Source organism: Euprymna scolopes, chromosome 40 (assembly GCF_053919585.1).
Source record: "Euprymna scolopes isolate OS-2025 chromosome 40, ASM5391958v1, whole genome shotgun sequence".
NCBI lineage: Eukaryota > Metazoa > Mollusca > Cephalopoda > Sepiida > Sepiolidae > Euprymna > Euprymna scolopes.
The window spans coordinates 32366142-32386424 of NC_136521.1; the positions used below are offsets into that span (position 1 = coordinate 32366142).

The following is a 20283-nucleotide window of genomic DNA, read 5'->3' on the forward strand; positions in this document are numbered from 1 at the left end:
CGAATTTTTATTTTTGTTCTTATCCAGAGTGCCCCTTATTGGGGAGCTGGATTTTCCCCACAAGATTATATGTTGAAATAATACAGAAATTATATTTAAAGTTTTGGATTTCTGTTCTTCTATGTCCATTTTTTCTCATGTTTTTCATCAAAATGTGTAGCGTATTTGCATCAGTTACATCAATGCAGAAATAATTTACGCCCGGTGCTAAAATACTGAATTCATCGATTGTTTTAGTAAAAAAACAAAACAAAAAAAAAAACAACAAAAACTGTCGTGAAAAATGTTTCTAACTTTAAAATATTTGAAAATACTCATTATTATTATATTATTAAAAAATGGACTGAAAAGTATTTTCATATAGAAAGTATTTTCATATAGAATTGCAGTTTAAAATAATAAATAAAATGAAATATTCGACTTATTTCGATAGACATATAAAAATATTTCAAAAACAAGTTCACTTACTGTTATAATTTGTTAGATTAAACTTATCCCAATGTGCAATCATAATAATTGCAATTATATAATTATCTAAATGGAGATTTTTCTCTCTTTAGGAGAAAAAAAATACGTGCACGTTTGGACTATCTTCATAAAATTAGCTAAGGCAACAAAATATTTTTTTCGCTGTTAGCGTGGCCATGTGGTTGAACACGGGAAACTTTAGGCACCTTTTACCTACATGTTGATCTGGTAATGACGTAACGTTGTCATGTTCACCGGCCTTCTCTCTCGGTAGCCGTGGATATACTCTAATATATATATACGCTATACCCTCATGAAAGGTATACAAATGTCTGATGTAAAGATTAGACTTGAATCGTGGGCTGTTGACCTTAGTTGATGACGTACTTAGCATCGATCACGAAAAGCGTTGGCCAAGGAAGGACATTATCTGTAAAACTTTTTCTTCAAATATACCTTCATTTTCTGACGTGCAGCAAATCAACTACCTGGACAGTATTCTGCCAATATTAATTATATTAAAAGTTAATAAATAAATAAATAAATAAATAAAACGATAAATAAAACGATAAAGAAAAAGGAATACGAAGCAGTCCGTGATTATTTCCACTCCTTAGTGTCATAGCACTACAAATGAGACATCTCTTTCGTCAACGACAGTAAAATACGTATGGCTCCCTTGGTCAACCACCACACAAAATATGGTACCTATACAAACAGTGCCTCTGAAAATGTATCGCAACTCGTTGCGACATCACCAATATTGGCCATTTTGGGTTTTTGGTGGATCATACTCGCAAAAAAGTTGCTGCTTGGATGAAGACCACAGATGTCGAAGGTTGTCGAGGTCAAGAGGACAATCGTCCTGCATTGGTTACCAGTAGGGCGATGACAACAGCATATTCTTTCATTGTTTTAACTCTCGAGTGTGTATTCCTTGATATCTTATATGCTTTTGTATAGAGTGAAGTGGTTCTCAGTTAATTAACTGTGTCTAACTGTGTCATATATATATATACTCGAGAGTCAAAACAATGAAAAGAATATGATGTTGTCATAGCCCTAGTTATCAGAACTGTAAAGTTCTTCCACTGAAAGCACTTCGAAGCACAAATAATAATTTACAAGTCGTCGCGTACAAGTGATCATTTTTTTTTTTTAATAAAAATAATTATTTGAATAAATGTTACAATATTGAGTTGGGGAAGAAAATGTATAACTAGACTTTCTATTTAAAGTGTTTTATATTGGCTTTTGGTTCTTAAGTTTTCAAGTTCTGAACGATTTTAGTAGGCGGTAGTAACTTCAAGTCTATTTCAGAACAACGTGGATTCCTTTGGCAAATCACTAAATTGTGTTTTGCTTTTCCTTATATTGATATTTCTTGGTTCACTCCGCCTTCGCATATAGAAATTCTAAATTAATAACCTTTCTTTCTCTTGTTTTTTTTTCGACATTATATTTATAGCACTGTCTACTGACCTCGACGAATCTAGCTGTAAACAGTCCTGGCAGGATCACAGGTCACGCCTGTTATTCGAATATCTCAATTTATGTGAAATAATTATATTTGCGTTTCTCGCTATATTTAATTAATTTGTAGGTTTCTTTTTGCTATTTCCAATCTATCAATATCATTACACAAGAATATACCAGCAAGATCACCCGGTGTTACTCGGTGTACAGATATCGTTATTATATCAAAGTTCATCTGGTGTTTCAGATTTTTTAGGATTAGGGTGGATAATTTGGATTGTTTGGACTGTTGCCCTCATCTTACATGTTATCCTCGCGACGTTTCAGCCGATGTAACCTCCGACCCTTTTCAGATGCATCTCGCTAAACTCTAGAATCTGTATGGAATTTTGAGCTGAACCCTTTATTTAATTAATGTAGATAGATTGTTCCCGTTCTGTCAGCCATCCGATAGAAGTTTTAAGTAATTCTTAATTATGTTTTTAGTATTAACTGTATTGAGGATTGGACCATTACTGTCCAGAAGACTGTAACTTAAAACTGATTATTACTTTGCGTTTTATTCACACAGTCATGGCTGACAGAACAAGAACAATCTACCCCTGTTATCAGTTCAAAATATCGTACAGATTCTCGAGTTCGACATGAAGATTCCCAGGTTTAACAAGACGCGTGTAAAAAAAGTCTGAGCCAAAACGTTGCCGGAATAAAATCCAAGAAGAAAACTATATTCTGAAAAATCCGAATAATACAAGTTGATCTGGTTTAAAACGGGATTATATCGTTACAAAATCAGCAAAACAAGTATCTTTGTTTTATTGTTGTGTTATGTAATCACCATAAATGGTCATTTATTTTGTAGATAAAATGGGAGGGTATCCTGAATAGTTGTTATTTATGGCAAGGTCCTATAATGTCACTTGCGGCGTTGTCCTTTGCTTTTAGGCGAGTCGAAATGTGATAGGATTACATATTAAATAAGTTCAGGTCTGATGTTTCCAAATGCACCAACAAAAGCACAAAAAAATGACACCAAAAAAATGTAAAAGCGGTGGGCCTTAGAAAAAAGATCTGAGCGTCGTGATTCTTTGATAGAAAATCTAAGGAAGCGGTTGATTTTATTAAAACAGAGTGTCGACGAACGAGAAAAGCAGTAGCAGCCGCATTTAAAGCACGTATGCAAATTGGCAAGTGTGCACGCGCTGACGTCACGGGAAGAAAAAGGGAAAGAAAAGGAAAAATATGCAACGTAATCAGGAAGAGGGTCAAAGTGCTACCGGAAAAATGGACATGTCAAAACAAGGGCGAGAAAGCGCTGACTATGGCGTGAGGTGGCGGGGAGAGAGACTTTTAAAAAGCATCTGTTATATCGCAAAGCGTTGTGAAACACATGTGTGCGAAAAGACTTTTGAAAGGTAATAAAATGCGTTATTGTTGGAAGAACCACGGATAAATGCATTTCTTTTGCACTTCAAAAAAATAGCGGTTCAGATTTTTATTGCTTTCCTTTTTTTGTCTTTTTCTTTTGCGACAGAGTCTCAAACAACGTGCGGGTCCAAGTGATTGAAATGTAACGACAAAGGTAAAGTGTAACGGCCACGTTACACAAATATCTTAGTCTATCAATTCATAATAAGTTGACGAGAAAATTATTATTTTATTGTTTTTTTTTATCAAGATACAAACCGAATTTGCCAACTCACTATCTATTCGAAATTAATTTGCAAAATTCGTTTCTTGAAATATTTTAAACATTAATTCAAAATTATAAACATTTCATTCATAACAAAAAATATATTTTTCAGTCATATAAATAGATAAACGTAAAGTTTTCGTAATTTCGCTATAAGTTTATTTATCTGTAAAATTTGACCATAAAGAAAGATAATGAAAAAAGAAATCAATTTCGAAATTGATCGTAATATGGTGAAACGCAAGTTAATCCCCAAAAAGGCATGAATATGCTAACACAAATACTAAGAATTGTTCTATGAAATAAAACAATATTGTGAAACAGAACTAATTGCCACATTAAAACCAAAACAATCTATAGTCCTATAAATTTATATTATTTAATTGGAATTCATTATTGAGATGAGTTTTATTTATTTATTTATTTATTTATTGCGGACTATTATCCTCATCTTTCTTAGTTGTTGTTTTTTAGCCACGTTTTGGCCAAGTAAGCCTCGCGGTGAGAGTTATCTGAAGATAGCGGTTTCAATCCTACCCAAAGCCGACCAGAGGATTACTTGGCCAAAGCCTGGCGAAACAACAACAACAGCAACAACAACTAAGAAAGATGAGGATAATAGTCCACAATAAATAAATAAATAATCCTATGAATTTGTTTCTTTTTTTGAGTATTGATATTCATAGTAAAACCCTTTTTTTTTCTATTAGTATTTATTTGGTTTCCCACGAAAGCTAAATGTAACACAAGGTCGTTTTTAATGTGGGGTTAAGCCAGCTCCCTGAAAAGAAGGCAAAAGGGGCACTCTGGTTGAGACAAAAAAATAATAATTGTCTCGGTATAGAGGATTTCAAATTATCTTAAGAGTAGTATCGGAACAGATACTACACTTTGAGATATTAAATCCCTTATTCAGGCTAAAATTACAATGTAAGTTCAAATTGAACAAAAAATCTCAGGCAGAAGGCCAACTCAAAAGGGAGGGAAAGGAGGTCGTTGGTCATCCGTGCCACTCCAGAAAAATTCAACTTTGTTATACATGGGTCGTGGAATTGCATTCATCTGCAAAAGATCTAACTAATTTGCATATCCTTTAAAGCATTCATTTTAATTAATTCCCTATTAGTTTTTTTTTCGGTTTTCTTAAGGGATGATCATCTTAACTATTACATGTAATTATATTCATGCAGATGTTCTACATGATTTATACTTGCGTAATATTTGTGTAAAAAGTTTATAGTAAACGTAAATCTCTTTCTATATATATTTATGTATGCATATATATTTTTGTTTAAAAAAAATTTGCATACCAAACTCCTCCTAGAGTTGTTGGTCTACATACATGAAACTTTATATATAAGGTATTTGAACCCATGCGAAACTTTACATTTGGGTTTTATCCGAGGGAAATAGGTAAAAAGTTTGAAAACTAATAAAAAACAGAAATTTAGCAGGTGAAGGTCGAAGGACAGCATTACAAATATGCATGCATAACGTAGTAGCTAGAATGCATAACGTAGTAGCTACCATGTTTAATTTTTAGCATTGTAGCAAACATGTATTTATAGCTTTGTCAATAACGGCAGAGAATAAAATAAATTCTAAGCTAAACGGTTTGGTTTCGATTCTAGGCGGTGGTGCACGAGCCATTTATTTTTAACTTTTTAAGTCATTACTATATATCCAATACAATATAATAATAAATATGAAATCTGCATCAATCAAAATATCATATTTAAGTGTATTTTACGACCGGGCAATGCCGGGCGCCATGTTAGTCATTGAATAAAATAAAATAAAAACACTAACAAATAATAGTTGATTAATAAAATGTCCTTTTATCAAAAGCAATATGCAAATTAGTACATCTTGTGAAATTCGTCACATTTCGAAATATCAGAAATTGTTCACTACTCTTAGAAAATGTATGGTCAATAATAAATTCCCTAACGAAAATAAGACGCTGGCACGACCGAGAATCGAAACAGAAGCATTAAGGTCTCCAGTCAAAAGTTCTACAAACTCAGCAATCTTTTTTTTTGTTTCTAAAATAAGAAGACCTTAAAGTATTAGCTTAAATAATTATAGCCTTGGCGTGATGTCATAGATCCGTGATTTACGTCAAAACAAATTAAAACATAAGCGATATAAAAATTAAATGAATAAATAAACATTATTAATAGCGTTGAAAATTATTTTAATAGTCTAAAACAATTTGTTTTGCTTTAATTCATATTGGCGTCAAAACAATTTAATATTTAATATAAACTTTAATTTAATATATTAAATAAACAGAGATTTTGTCAACCACAATCATTTAAAAAAAATGAAATAAGTATATCACGGAAGTTATTTCATTCTGAAATATCAGAGATCTTAACTACTTTTGGAAATGAAAATCTTATAATAAATAATAAATTCCTCCCAAATAAAGCAGGTGCCTGACCGGAAAATTGAAATTAAAATATTAAGATCTTTAGTCTGGGATTCTACAATCTGTGCAATCTGGATTTCCTATAAATATAGATTAAAATATTATCACGACAAAATAGTTATAACTTTTGCTTGACGTAATAGACTTATGATTTATTACATATTTCAAAGCATAAATACAAATACAAGCGATAAAATAAATAAATAAATGAATAAATAAATAAATGAATAAATGAATGAGAGAAAATGCATTTCCGCAGTTGGAATGCATTAAAATTTGAAAATAACAACGGTTTAAAGACCGGTCAAAACGCAGATTTTTAGAAATAAATAAACATTTTAATTTAAATTCTAATGCTGTTCTTGGCCTTCGTGCTAGGATCAAAATGTAGTATCTGTTCTTTAAATGCTGAACTTCACTTTTAATTGGATCAAGTAGTTTTTTTTTCAGCGAAAAAACAATTTTTTATGATACTGCGATCAAATTAAGTAAAATTTTTTTCCCTGTTTCATTACGGGTGCATACAATATAACTTTTTTCAAATATTTACATTTTTATATGTCTTGATTAAACTGTATAGTATTTTTTTCTTAAAGTTACGGTTATTATAAACTAAATGCATACACAAATCGTGTTCCAAGTCTTTTTTTTTTTAAATATATATTTGAAATGGTGGGGCGGTTGCGTTGCGCTAATATTTTTGGTCTCGGTTAATGTAGAAGAAATCCTTCATGACGGATACATTTTAAAAAATTTTTGTTACTGACCAGATTGTCCCTTTTTGGGCAGCTGGTTTATCCCCAACATAAAAAACCGACCTTATATCTAATTCTGCCCTCGTGGGGAGGCTAGAAAAATTTTTGGACTCATATTCATAGCCAATAGCCAGGGATGAGACGAACGAACAAATCAGGTACCAGAATCATTGTATAAAATATACTGAATCTCTTTGAATTTTTCACTCATAGCTTTTCGACATGAAAAACCACTGTTAGCCCTAATTGGAGAAATACTACAAACCTTTACCTGAAATTCTCCGCTCTAAATAAAACGTAAACTGTAGGTGTTTATTTTCTTTAGATCATCAGAAAAACGATAATATATATATATATATATATATATATATATATATATATATATATATATATATATATATATCAACTCTTATTTTATATGAATATTAGTGCGAACACTGGCGAAGAATAATAGTTTTTCGTGACTTTTAGCGGAGGGTGTACACTCGCATTATATAAGCATTTTATTTAAAATTTGTAAGTGGTAATTCTCAACCTATCAAATCCTGGGAACGACACCACTTCTTGTCGCCCCGACCTGAATCATACATATATACATAACCGGCTCAGCCAGTAAGCGTCATCAATAATCGATAGGCTGCCAAATATGAATATGTATTACTCTCGTGTCTGTTTCATGGAGCTGCAGTCTTTTTATTTCGCATTACTCGCACCTGTTGGTGAAGCTGTGAAACAAGTCTTTCTATACCTTCCATATACATAAAATAAATAAATAAATAAATAAATAAATAATAATAATAATAATAATAATAATAATAATGCATATAAATATATCTACATATATTTATATCTATATCTTTCTCTCTCTCTCTCTCTCTCTCTCTCTCTCTATATATATATATATATATATATATATGCATATATATACATATATATACATATATACATACATATTTATATACATACACAATCACACACATATTTATATGTGTATACATATATACTTATAAATACATTTACACACACACATACACACACACACACACACACACACATATATATATATATATATATATATATATATATTATGTATGCTTCAGATACATGCACACGTCTTTTTATGTATATATGATATATATGTATATCTGATATATATGCTATATATATATGACACGCACACGCACACACATACATACATATATATAATATACATACGTATTCATATATTCATAAATCAGATGTCTGTGTCGTGCAAGCGGATTGCTGTCTCAAATTCTGACCCCAGTTTTAATAACATTGCTGGTAAATATATGCAAATCGCATTTTTTTTTTATTCTAGTAAATTATACTCGGACAGATTTGTTTTCACCTGCTCTGCCATTCTGAACAATTAATGAGAAAACAACGCAAGATTATAGAGAACACACATACGCACGCGCGTGCACACACAGACACACTGACACACGTATATTTATAACACTGAAGACTATAGAATAGTTTGATTAGCTGTCGATATCTGCGGTTTCACGAAGCATGGGAAATCTCGACAGTCGAGCTAAAAAATGACATGTGCACATTCTAACCAGTAGCTTAATGGTGAATATCTGATATCTTTAAACAAAAACTCATAAAATTATTGTATAGTGCCGCACGTAACAAACGTTGCAGCTTTGTATGCTCTTATAAACATAGTTGTGTACGAAACACTTTTTAAAGATTGTGGCAAGCTGTTCTAATGGTTATCGTACTTGACTCAATATCTCAATATATTTACTTACAAAAAGTGAAAAATTTAGAAAAAATAACATAATACTCGCATGCGCATGTCTCAGTTTCTTTCCGTTTTTAAATTCATTTTTTAAAAAGAAATTCAACGTTACGTTTAATACTGGGCAACGCCGGATACATCTTCTAGTATAATCTATCATTCTATAAAACGCACAGAATTATAATATCTATATGTAAATAAGTAAATAATAGGAATTCTACTGTTTAAGATGAACTTGATATTCAGAATTAAAAATTTAACGGTCGAAAAGACCAGATAAGTGCATTTTTTTTTAAAGTAAACATATTTATTTATTAAACTTTTAATTTTGGAATCGCAACAGATTCTTCGCCAGGGAGATTCAGAAAGTATTTTTCTTGTTTTTCGTGTCATGGTGGCGGTAAAGCTTGGCACGTCATCAGAGGTTGAAAATTGATATTTGACTGTCCAACAGATGATTAGCCTTCATTCAAAATGACATGATACTACAAACGGATTAAGAATGAGAGATCCCAACAGAACGCCTCATAGAGTAAGTATTTTCTCTCTCTGCTGACCAATGCGCAAATGTGGTTATTGGATGAGTCAAAGCCGCCATATTTACACATAGAAATTCTATAGCAAGTCCCACGTCCACTAGCGCAGCTGATGTGGACCGTAAGCAGCAAGTCTTCCACCAATTCACCATCCATAAGTCAACTACATATCAGCAGAAATTCATAGCATCTTTGTAAGATTGAAATGGCTACAGCTAAAGTAAGGTACACCGAGATGACCATTGAGTGGCAAAGATTAGGATCTATTGAAAATTGAAATTTATAATTGTACTAGCCTGGGTGCATTGCGCATTGCGTTTCCCGGGAGGTTTGTGTTGAGCAAAAAACAAAACAAAACAAACAAACAAACAAACAAACAAAAAAAACATATGGTAGTAGGCAGACAGGCTCAAACCCGTACCGGGAAGAAGGAAAAGAACGTGAAAAAAAATGACGTTTTTGCTGTTGCACCCATCGCAAAACCGGAAGTGACGAACGTCAAAATTAAGGTTAGTCAATCGGAAAGAGTGGATGACTTTCGAAAATATCGGCGAAAAAAAAATTACCCCTCCTTGTAGAAAAGTGCCCCGTTGAGGATGAAGGAATTAGTGTTTTTGCCCAATTTTTCGATATTTGTCGTTCAAAAGTTCGAATTTTAAAACGATTCCAGTTTCGTCACGTTCTGATACGACATACATACATACATACATACATACATACATTAAGACAGATTTTTGCCCTTTATATTATAGATGGTGAATAATGAGGTATCGAAAGATTTTCCACTAATCAATCACCACTATGTCGTTTGCACGGCAACTGATAAAGCTAAACTACTTACCTAGCGATTCGCTGTGAACTTCACCTCTGATTCACTAACCACTTCTTCACAAATTTCTCATTGCGGAGAGACGACATACTTGATGATCTGATCATCACCCCTTCTCATATCCGAGATATCATAAACTATTAACCTACCCAAGGAGTGACGGCCTGATCTTATCCTTGTTATATTACCAAAGAAATGCTCTGCTGAGCTGTCAAAACTTTTGCTTTGTTGTCATCTGAAAACTTTACAATAAATGCCTTGCCGAATCTTGCTTCCCTGATAGCTGGAAACTTGCCTCTTTTGTACTAGTCTTCATAAATTACGCATTACGCTAAAATCCTTGAGTTACTAATCAAGCTAGGGTTAGTCCACCATCTAATTAATGCTACACTTTTTTTCTGCTCAATAATATGGATTTAGGCAAGCTCATTTTCCTGTAAATATCATAATGGTTAGTCTGAACGCATATGCAAGTAAAACTAGAGCAGTTTCGTTGGATATATCAAAAGTTTTTTTACAAGATCTGGTATGAAGGACTTCTCATATAAATTAATTCGTATTGTACGAGGGTTGTTTCAAAAGTAAAGCCGCATATGTTTTTAAATTCACATTGTTGAAGAGCTACGAAAACAGGAGTGGTAACATTAAAACGAGCGAACTTTTGTGCCCCAGAATTTATTTTTCTACAGTCACCAGCATTCTCAATGCACTTTCACCAGGAATTCAATGACGCATCTCTGCTTCTGACGCACGTCCATGACAGGGGGTTGCTTTCTTAGTGTCTCACAGCGTCAGTATATGCAACAGAGAGGTTAAACTTTGAAGTCATGAATGCATGAATTAAATTATCAGAATAATGCAATTCGCAATCCCCTCTGATCTGGGCGGAATAAAAATAGGAGGCATTATTTTTGGAACGCTATTCGTATTACTGGACGTATTTTAAATATAATCAGATTGTTCCTATGCAAAAATGGATCCAAGTTCTCAATATCCATACATCCAAACAACATGACACGACGGGAAGATGCTTGGACTTTTATTGCTCCTGATTTTTATAAGCAGGCTTTCTGCAACAATTGTCTCCGAGATGGGCATCTTTACAAATTACACCACGCTCTATTCGTGACATGTGGATAAAATAAACTTGGATATATCAAAGGCATTAATGAACTCCTTAAAAATGATCTCCAACCTGTAATTGAATGGAGACATAAATGGATGGTGTTATTTATTGCTACAAAGGAAAGGCTTAGTTTCATTTAACAATTATAAGAAACATGTTTAGTACGAATTAACATGACTGATAGCACCATACCCATTATTAAAACTATTCCGTTTACAGGTAACATATATTGGAAAAAATACACAGAAGATACTACTTAGGTTGCTGCAAGGAAATTGGGCTCCCTTTACTATGCTAGAAAACTTTTTACACCTGCCAATATCCTATATCGCTAGAAAGTCACCATTCACCCATGCATTGAGTATTGTTGCCACATCTGGGCAGATGCATCTAAGGCTAGTTTCTTGCTCTTAGACATGATCTAGAAAAGAGTCTCCAATCTACTAGTTCTAGCACTGTCAACCAAACTCCAACACCTACCACATCACCGCAATGTTGTATCCGTGTGCATATTTTATAAGCATTCGTAGTACTCGTGCCCCCTCGATGTAAATATCCTAAAAAAAAACCGACAAGCAGCAAAATCCCACCCCTACACAGTCCCTGGATGCCGGAAGGCCTTTTACTTTAATAGCTTCTTCCCTCGAACAGTGTTGCACCAATCACTAGCCTGTTCCTTTAAAAAAAATAAAATAAAAGGTATAAACAAAAAGAATTTCTTATCCAATAGGTCCCATTGTCTACCAAGTTCCGACCCCTGCGATTTTTTTTATATATGTGCTTGTTTTGCAAATACTTCGATGTAATATGTTCTGATGAACTTGCTGCTCTGGTGTCCGTGCGAGCTACTCTCTGCAAGGAGAAAGAAATATTAACGTTTAAGACGGCTGCATTGTAGCCATACCCCCTCCCCGCATACAGCATCTGGTATTTTCTCAAATACCATTTTCTGGTATTAACCAGGCTCAACATTGCTTAACTTCGGTGATGTTTTACTTGGTTAAATAATAAACATATAACAGAAAATTTGGTGTTTGTGCAGAGCAGTGGATTTGGAAAAAAAAAACGCATTTCAGGTGAAAACATGATTACGTGCCTACTTGTCATATCAGAATATAAATTCTAAAAATTATTAAAAATGATGCAGCAAGAAAAGTAATTACATATAAAAATAAAATTTATTGAGTTTATCGATTTATAGTGTTATTGTTTGTTTTAGTGTAGAAGAGTACTAAAACTCCAGGGGAGGTAATTGCGATTGATCAATTTGACAATCCGATATTTTAAAATGCAAAACGTTGGACCGTCATTGTGGATGATTTTTTTTTTTGTAAAAATTATATATAACATATATACTCGATCATTTTTCTTAATTTTTGGAACGTATACAAATTTTGACATGACACGTAAGTAGGTAATAAAGTTTTTACCTGAAATGCGTTTGTTTTAAAATTCACCATTATGCACAAGCACCGAGAAGTTTTGAAACTAAGTGTTTTGCAAGAATTTATCTAAAAAAGATTGTGCTGTCAAATAAGCATGCGAGTAAAGAATGATTAAATGTTTAAATCGAGATGGATTTCCCAACCTGGGAGTCTACAATCCCTGTGTTTGTAGAAAAGGAGCGGTGCAAAAAACAACTGGTTTTCCAAATCCAATCAGTTTCACATGGGAGGAAAGAGACAGCAAGTCACTCTCTGATGAAATAAATAGCCTTGTTTGGAGTCAAGTTGATCGAGACAAGAAAGATGACATCATTCTTCGTTGGTGACTCGGTGCTCTCTAATTGGTGTCTGCGATTTCCAAAGGGGTTAGAAATACTCTTTCAAAGTTACGCCTTAGAGTCTGATTTTTCGTCGTGTGACCAAATCATCTTACAGGGGCGGCTTCTCCGCAAGGAGAAAAATGTTAATACTTATAGCTGCTACATATATTGTTAAAAATTTGGTAAAAAAAAAAAAACAATGTTTACTTTTACAATCAAGTACTAAGCACCAGCAAACGGACACTTTATATATAATTTAAAAAGGAAACCTAAAATAATAATGGTCGACATCAAAAGAGGCGCGATTATAAAAGCGAATAAAACGTAGGCATTAGAATTTATGGCTTTCCGATAAAAAAAGATGTCTTTTGTTTGTCATGCAAAGGAAATCAGGTTATGATTCTCCCGCTAGTTTTCGGTACAAAAAAAAAAAAAAAAAAAAAGGAAAGAAAAGAAAAAAGAACAAAATCCCCAAATTTGAAAATTACCAAATTGGTAACAATTATTCTAAATCATATTATCTGCAATAATCCTTACTAATGATGGAACGATTCCAATATTTTCCCGATTCCTGTACAATTACTGATTTCGTTCTAAATTCTAGATTCCAATCCACTTTCTGATTCCGATTTTTTTACCCCCCCTCTTTCTCTCTCTCTCTCTCTCTCTCTCTCTCTCTCTCTCTCTAACTTGTAACAGTACATGGATTCTTGGCCTTTTGGTCAAAATCAAAGTGTAGTATCTGTTCTTCAGATGCTGCACTTCATTTTCTTGTTCTCTTTCGGTGGAGGAGAAATCCTTCACGACTGAGACAATTTTTATTTTTGTACCTGGTGTCTAACTCTGTCCCGTGGGGAGGCAAAGTAAATAGGTATATATATATATATATATATATATATATATATATATATATATATATATACACACATATATATATATATATATAATTGTTGTTTTTGTTTAATTTTCGTATTACCGTAAAAAATGTAATAATTGCATATATTTTCCAAACGTAAAAATAAAGCTTTTTAACAGATATGGTTACTCCTAGTCAGTTTTCGTGTCAACTACAAGACGAGTGACGCATTAAATCTGACTTCGATACGACCGTCAACAAGATCGTACATACCATTTTGTTTTTCTGGGGACCACCACCACCCCCTGAACTTAGCAGTACTATCAAAAAGAAGGAAAAAACATAAGGCCAAAGCCTTCTGTTTTTGATAAGGGTGGATGCCACCGAAATTCGCAGAAAAACAAATTAAAAATAAACTTTCATTTAATTTAAAAAAATATACAGCGTAACACAACTTTCTAAAATTCTCAAACTTAACCGTTCGAAATGATGCTTTCAATTTTAGCGTCAACTACGCAGCATACACCAAATATGACTTTCTTCTTGTCTTGTTCATTTTTTTCTTTCTTTAACCAATAAAAGTTCAACAAGTTAAGCAATAAAATATGTTTATAAAACTTTATATCTTCTCGAATTCAGTTCACATAAACCCCATAAACGCCTACAAGTTTGCGTTTCACCATTCTTATTACAGTATTTCATTCTTATTACTGTATTTCATTCTGCTATTTCAGTTTTTCAACACCCCATTGATTTCGTCAAAACAATCGACTCGCATATTCGTTTCACCAGGCCAAACAAGTTCGTTTATTGTAGTTATCTTTATTGTCGACTTGTTAAAGTTGTTTGTATAAAAGTATGTTTACACAGCGAACTTATGAGAATGCGCCGATCAAGCTTTGTTTATTTTTATACAACTATTGTTAGTTCCAGTCTTCGAAGTTTCTGTTCTTTTCGTTTATTGGAGCATTGTATTATTTTTACTGGTTTTTAGTGAACCGATTGTTATTTAAAATACTTAAGATGAGACTTCATTGTTCGAAGTAGCAGTGGCTGTGAATGTTTTATACATACTTGTGATGAAAGCGCTCGCACGTGTACAGTTCAAAGTGCTTTAGATAGAAGTTTTAATCAAAGATTAAAGTCAAATAGGCCAGCTATAATTCTCCTCATTTATGAGTTTTTAAAGACGGTATATATATATATATATATATATATATATATATATATATATATATATATATATATATATATATATACCCTTTCGTTACCCCTCAACACCATCTCAAGCGTCACCGTTTAATACTAAACTAAACGGACAGACACACAATTTGCCATCAACTGGATAAAGGTGAGTACACTTTGCATAATTAATAATTAAACAGCCAATAACGATTGACTAAAATAATCTATGGGTCGAGTACACTTGTAATTAGAATGGCGATACATACCTGCAAGAAGTATTACCGTAAAGCAACGCTACATTAGAATAACAACCACATAATTGACTGCAAACGACAACTAAGCAACCTAACTAGAGAACTCTAGAACGGAATACTGCACAAATATAGATAAATGCACCTATGCACCTGTTATCCCAAAATGAAGCATATAATCCTACCAAATACGTATATATTTGCTATTCGGAAAGGATAAGCAACGCAAATGAAAAAATGACAACTATCGAAATTAAATTTATATATAGATATAAATACCTCTGAGACGATAATTACCCCAGGCATCGCGGTAGAGGAGAAAATATAACTACTGGTAAATAAACCCATACATCTATTCAACTAACTATTAATTTAACCATATAGACATACATCTTATAAATAAACAAACAAATAAATAAATAAATAAAGAAATAAAGAATTTAAAACCTAGAAACAAATGAACGGATAAAAAAGCGAGGAATAGAAAAACAATAAATAAATAAATAAATAAATAAAACTTGTCAATAGGAAAATGAAGTCGCCACCAGAAAAGAAAAAAGAACCATAAAAAACTAAGATATAGAAAGCAGCGACGATAGGAGTATATTACTTTAGATCAAAGCGAAAACTTAGGCCAATAAATAACCGCTTAGTTAAAAGAATATCAACACAAGAGGTGTTGGTATTCTTTTAACTAGGCGGTTATTTATTGGCCTAACTTAACTGCACGAAATCGTACATCCCCTCCTTCCTCACCATACTCCATTCCTTCACCACAACTCCCTAAAAAAACCTAGTGCCCACATTCACAAAGTATACACCCCACTTTCTTCCAGAACATTAACCACACCCAAATATCTTATAAAACTAATGTAATTTTGACTCCTGTTTCAATATAGAGTCTTTTTTTTGTCTGATGAGATGCTATCCTTTAATTGGGATTCCACTAAAACATGTATGCACATATGTAACCAATAATGTTTTTATATAAACAGACTATATATATATAAACAGACTATATATATATATCCGATCTATTTATAAAAACATATATATATATATGTTTTTATAAATAGATCGGATATATATATATATATAGTCTGTTTATATATATATATATATATATATATATATATATATATATATACACTAAATTACTTAAATTAAAAAGCACATTTAACACTAAGATAGATAATTGGTTGAAATATAATTGAAACAGTAGAAATACGAAAATAAGGCGATTTATAAATTTCATGGCAATCAGGAAATAATTATACATAAAGATTTGGAAGAAAGGAGGGAAGGTGAGTTCAATTGCTTAATCTCTTAAATAGGGATTCGAAATGTGTTCATATATATTTATATTAAGTAGTGTATTTTATCGTCTGAAATGAGTTTAGGAATATGTTCGAATGGTCATTATTAGTGATTATTCAAAGGTAAACGGCGGCTGTTATAACACAAACTGATTTGTAACTGTGCTCGATAAAAGCGAACAGTATCGGAAATCTGTGGAGACTTGTTGTCACTCAGATTCCAGGACAGACGTCTTAGTTTTGCCATTAAGTGATCGTTGGTAATGACTTATATGAGAACAAATAAGCAAGAAATAATAATAATAATAATAATAATAATAATAATAATAATAATAATAATAATAACAATAATAATAATAATAATAATAATAATGATAATATTAATAATAATAATAATAATAATAATAATAATAATAATAATAATGATAATATTAATAATAATCGAATCAAGTGAAAAACTATGCAGTTGATGGTAATGATGAAAACAGTGGAAATCTTAAGGAAAACCCTTGAAGTCGGAAACCAACCACATAAACTACACACACTAACCAGCCAAATCGAAACTACAACAGAAGTAAAACAAACAACGATGAAAGGAACACTAGGTGAACTCAAGGGAATTGAAACTGTAAGAAATCTTATAATCTGTATCCCCCCTCAAAAAAAAAAAAAGAGTCGCGAAGGATCGAGGAGGAGAGAAGAACTGAAGTGGGAGTGCACTAACAAGACTTAAGTGAATATGAATACTGAGACCTTGGTGAAGTTTGTTGCAACCCAAACTCCAGTAAAAACCAATGGTCGTTGACTCCGAGAAATCAATGGTAAGCAGCTGTTGCGATAACGCAAAGTCATGTGCGGCGATGATTATCAAAAGAGGTGGCGATTACTGGAAATCTAGGGGAGGATTGTTGTCACCTAGGCTAAAGGGAACATTACCACCGCCACCATCACCGCCACCATCATCACCAACACTACTACTACTACTACTACTACTACTACTACTACTACTACTACTACTACTACTACTACTCATACTACTACTACTACTACTACTACTACTACTACTACTACTACTACTACTACTACTACTACTACTACTAAATTATGAATAGGTATATTTTCAGCAAGTAATGTGTGTGTATTTTACTGATACCGTACGTGCAAAAAAATTACAATGAACTACAATAAAAATAGTTGATCGGACATAAATGGTGACTAAATCAATCACATTCTTATATGTATACTAGCAGGTCGCCCAGCGTTGCCCAATCGTAAAATACGCATAATGTTATACTTTAATTAATGCAGAATTCTTATTTATTATACACAGAAGTAACGTATATATTAAACGCCACGTTAAATTCCTTTAACAAAATGAATTAAAGAACGAAAGAAACTGAGACATGTGCATGCGAGTATGATTTTTTTTCCTAAACTGTTCCCTTCTTGTAAGTAAAAAAAGAATACTCGAGCTGAGATCGAAACCAAAGCATATAGACAGTGCGTCAAGTACGATAACCATTAGACCAGCTTGACACGTTCTTTAAAGGTGTTTTCCACCATATTTAATCTTAACATAATGTGAACAATTCGTGCATGCGCAGTCGTAAAACAGTTGACAAACAGATAAAAATTCGACGACCACAAATCCCAATTTTTCAATTTTGACACCTTATTTTCCGGATGATTACCCTATATACCAAATTTCAAGTCTGTAGATCAAAAATTCGGTGACTATATAGGTTGAGAAGTGTTCTCTTACACACATTCTTACTTTTATAAATATATAAATATATACATATATATATGTATATATTTATTTATGTATGTATATGTATGTGTATATATATGTATGCATATATATGTATGTATATACATACATATATATATATATACAGTGGGTAGCAAAATTATTTGGTACATTGTTTTTTGTATTTCGCAAAAATATCAACTTAATTTGAATGAAATTTACTCAATCTTTGAACAGATTTCTTAAAATATAACGGAAATAAAGATATACTTAGGTGACAAATATTTATTAACAAAAAATCAAATTAACCATATGCAAACGTATTTAACACATTTACTAATATTTATTTGTTTATCCTTTATTCTGCCTTACAGCCTCCAAACGCTTTCCATAACCACCTACTTGTTTCTTATAAACACTTGCTGGTAGTTTCAACCATTCTTCTTTGCAAACTTTTTCTAGTTCCTTGATAATCTTGGGATCTCTTGTATGCACCCTTAACTTCAAAGTTTTCCACAGATTTAGGTCGGGTGACTGACTAGGCCACTGTAGAACACCAGAATCCCATTATCCTTAAACGATTTTATAGGTATTTTAGAATTGTGCTCGGAATCATTGTCCTTCTGGAAGATAAAGTTACGACCCAATCTTAAATCTGCGACACTCTTGAACAAATGTGTTGACAAAATTTTCGTGTATTTTGATGCATTCATTTTCTCTTCTATGATTTCCATTCTTCCAACTCCATTTGCAGAAAAGCAGACCCAAATCATCACACTTCCACCTCTAAATTATACAGTGGGAATGCTAATAGATGCTTTCAATTCTGTGCCCTCATTCCTCAATACGCGGGTGCGCATGATTCTACTGTAAAGCCCACTTTATGTTTATTTTAACCAATTTACTTTGTTCCAGAAATTATCCAATTCACATTGATATTTATAAACAAATTTAAAACGATCTTTCACATGTTTAGCACTCAACAATGGAGTCTTTCTCATTGTTCAAGAATACAGGCCTGTACGATTCAATGATCTCGTGATTGTACCCTTGCTTACCTGCTTCCTGCAAATCCTTCTGGATTTCTAAATGAGTCAGAAATGGTTCTTTCTTCACGTAGCGAACAATGTAAGGAGAAGTAACATTTAATTGACGTAGTCTATCACTTCTTAGAATATTCCTAGTATTACCACCTATTGTTTTTACATTTCTCACGATAGCCTCAACTGTACTTGCCACCAAAATTAGTTCTGAAACTATTTTCCTGTACCACTTTCCATCTTTATGCCTTTCTATTATTTCGTGGCGCATATCATTAGTCAATTCCGTTGTATTAACCATGTTAAAACAATAATGAAAGAGGCAACCTGTGCAGTGTCTGAGAGCTGTTATCAACTGATCTGTAAAGAGTCGGAATACCGGAGTGCGGTGTGATTGGTTGAAATGTTGTAGCAAGATTAAATGGTTGCTTAAGAATGAAATTTCTGATTGCTTGAAATATTGTAGCAAGATTAAATGGTTGCTTAAGAATGAAATTTCTGATTGCTTGAAATGTTGTAGCAAGATTAAATGGTTGCTTAAGAATGAAATTTCTGATTGCTTGAAATATTGTAGCAAGATTAAATGGTTGCTTAAGAATGAAATTTCTGATTGGTTGAAATGTTGTTGCAAAATGAAATGACTGATTAAAAATTAAATTTGGCAACGTGTTAAATACTTTTCCATATAGATAATTTGATTTTTTTAATAAATAGTTGTCAACTAAGCGTATCTTTTTTACTTTTGAAATCATGACTATAGATTGGATAGAATATAATATGAAATAATTTACTCTATAATAATAAATACGGAATTTACGTAAATTAAACTATATCATTTCCAACGATTTTTCACGTGTCTAGGACTCAACAATGGAGTCTTCCTCAGTGATCAAGAATACAGGCGTGTACGATTCAATGGTCAGTTTACTAAAATACCTGCTTTCTGCAAATCCTCTTGAATTTCTGAACGAATCAGAAAAGTGCTTTCTTCACGTTACGAGCAATGTAACGCGTAGCAACATCATTTATGCGGCC

The 20283-nt window shown here is 32.6% G+C and overlaps 1 protein-coding gene and 1 pseudogene across 1 annotated transcript in view; both read left to right on the forward strand.

Annotated features, from left to right (window-relative positions):
• Nucleotides 1–20283, forward strand: part of LOC145265475 (uncharacterized) — a 164043-nt gene that overhangs the window by 85104 nt on the left and 58656 nt on the right. The window lies entirely within an intron of this gene.
• Nucleotides 13553–13764, forward strand: LOC145265881 (U2 spliceosomal RNA; annotated as a pseudogene).